The sequence below is a fragment of the Branchiostoma belcheri genome, unplaced genomic scaffold (assembly GCF_001625305.1).
Source record: "Branchiostoma belcheri isolate BF01 breed outbred unplaced genomic scaffold, Haploidv18h27 scaffold187, whole genome shotgun sequence".
NCBI lineage: Eukaryota > Metazoa > Chordata > Leptocardii > Amphioxiformes > Branchiostomatidae > Branchiostoma > Branchiostoma belcheri.
The window spans coordinates 201,969-204,429 of NW_017803346.1; the positions used below are offsets into that span (position 1 = coordinate 201,969).

At 41.4% G+C, this 2,461-nt stretch overlaps 1 protein-coding gene across 1 annotated transcript in view; it reads left to right on the forward strand.

Annotated features, from left to right (window-relative positions):
* Nucleotides 1-207: 207 nt before the first annotated feature.
* Nucleotides 208-2,461, forward strand: part of LOC109467666 (acid-sensing ion channel 1-like) — an 8,432-nt gene continuing 6,178 nt past the window's right edge. Inside the window, exon 1 of the mRNA XM_019765709.1 lies at nucleotides 208-698. The gene's annotated coding sequence lies outside the window, so the exon portion shown is untranslated. The remainder of the gene's footprint in view (nucleotides 699-2,461) is intronic.

Consider the following 2,461-nt stretch of genomic DNA (forward strand, 5'->3'; position numbering starts at 1 on the left):
GGCATTTTACCAAGTCTGTGGAAGCTGCCTAGTTTGCAACAACATCGTCGAGACATTGCCGCAATCTCTGCGAGTTTTGCAACATCATTAGACATTGCCACAATCGCTGCGAGTTTTGCAACATCGTCGAGACATTGCCACAATCTCTGGGAGTTTCACTACGGACTGTTTGGATACGCTAGCGTCTTCAACAAGCACCAGACACTATTACATAACTGTACCGTACGGAATCGACTAATTAGCTGACTTACGAGGCCAGCTGATTAGTGTAGTAACGAAGTGCTGAGTGCTGATATCTGCTTCAGTCCTTGGAGACTTTACGCAGGATTTCGTTTGGTTAGAAAACTGACGCATCAACCTCACTTCTGAGTCCTCGAAAACTCGGAGGGAATTACCGCCGACGATATTATTACATCGCAGAACATTAAGGAACTCTTGGAACTCCCCGCGAACGATTATTACATCCCTGAGCATTAACGAAGCACAGATTAACGAGCTTTCGACTCCAGGAGTCATTCATCATCGCAAGAAGTTAAAAGGCATCGCGTAGAAACTTGTTAGAAGCTGCTGTAGCTGAAACCTTCGAGGGACTGTGCATTAACTGATCGAGTAGGGAATCTAGGTGGGACATATAACTGGTTGTAGACTGAGAGGAGCAGCGTTAGTGAACCCTCCCCAGACAAGCTTGTTGAGTAGTGGTGAGTACAGATTTATTTTAATTATTATACGCCAAAATACAGTTACTGAAGCAACTGGATATGATTTTGGAAAGTGTCAGACGTTTCAGGTAGCATATCCCCTACTACTTGTGAACTTTTAATCAAACCAGTGCATTGATAGATGGAAAAACTGTAACAACTAGAAAGGCCAATATTTGCTTTGGAGCAAATACAGCGATGGGTTCACCACATTTTACGACATGGCAGGGAAAGAATGGGAAACACAAGTGAAAACAATGATTTACATTGATATAACTATAATATGAAGTAAAATACAACTAAAACAACAGTTGGATAGCTATTCCCTACTTTATTGGTTAGGATTTTTAATTGCATAATGCAAACTGTTGATTTTCAAAATAAAAAAAAACGTCCATGCCCGGCATTCCACTGCTGGAGCAGGAAAGCTTGAAATACCTACCAAAACACTTGAATACAGACATACTGTCAGTATGGAAATGCTTCTGTGCAGGTGTTAATCAAGTTAAATCCCAACAGCCAATCAGCAAGAAGTATAGAGGAAAGCTGCATGCCTATTGGTTGATGCCCTGCATTCCATTGTGATGACTCATGTCCAAACGTGGTAAACAAGGCACCCTAACACAGTAATACATTTGCTATAACACAGCCAAAAAACTCAAATAAAACCATTCTAAAAGCCTGTATCACAATAATTTAAAAAACGCCTAGGGGTATTTGCCCACTGTACCTCCATACCAAATTTCAGGACCTTGGGCCCTAAAATGAAGAAGCTGAATCCATTTAAAAAATGGCAGGAGGAGAAGGAGGAGGAGGAGAAGAAGAAGAAGAAACATCAGAAAAAGCAATATGGTTTCACCACACCACTTCGTGGTGTGGTGAACCCATAACTAGGAAGAAAAGGACTTTCCTCAACTGTTTGTTGCAAAATTTGAGCATATTTGAGTTGATTCAGAACCAGAATCTTTTTTTTTTTTGCAAATCAGAAAAAAATGAAGTCCAGAGGCGAATCGGAGAACCAACAAATTAACTTGGTGTGGCCCTAGGTCTGTTTATTTTCCTTTTTTCACCTGTCACTTAATTTTCTCTGAAAAAATCTGAGAAGCAACAAATCAAATTGGTGTGGCCTAATGTTTTGTGCATGTACTATGTCATACAGCAGTGTTGCATATTGAGTCTTTTTTTCATGATCAGCACAACTTTCAAAAGTGCCCCCTGTTGGACTGATGCAATACTGCACCCTCATGGCAGGAAGCTTTTGGATGTTTTCCATGATTGTGTTTTCCTAAGGGTTTCAAATATTGTTTTTGGGTTGTCTGTCTGTATGTCTGTATGGTTGTGATTCTATGATTATCAACTCTATGGGTAAAGGGGTGAAGTCTGCCATCTCTGTCCTTCTTTTGTCTTTCTTTTTCTATTGTAGGTAAAAGCAATAAAACCATAGTTCCTCCTGTATTGTAGAAAAATGTGCCTTAGTGCTGCTATTTTTGATTATGGATAAGGGGGTGAAGTCTGCCATCTCTGACTGCTTTGTGTGTGTGGATGAGGGGTTGAAGTCTGCCATCTCTGACTGCCCTGTGTGTGTGGGTAAGGGGGTGAAGTCTGCCATCTCTGACTGCCTTGTGTGTGTGGGTAAGGGGGTGAAGTCTGCCATCTCTGACTGCCCCGTGTGTATGGGTAAGGGGGTGAAGTCTGCCATCCCTGACTTGTCTGTTCTTGCTTTGTTTTTCAGATTACAACAAGCGTTACAGCAGAATTGTAGT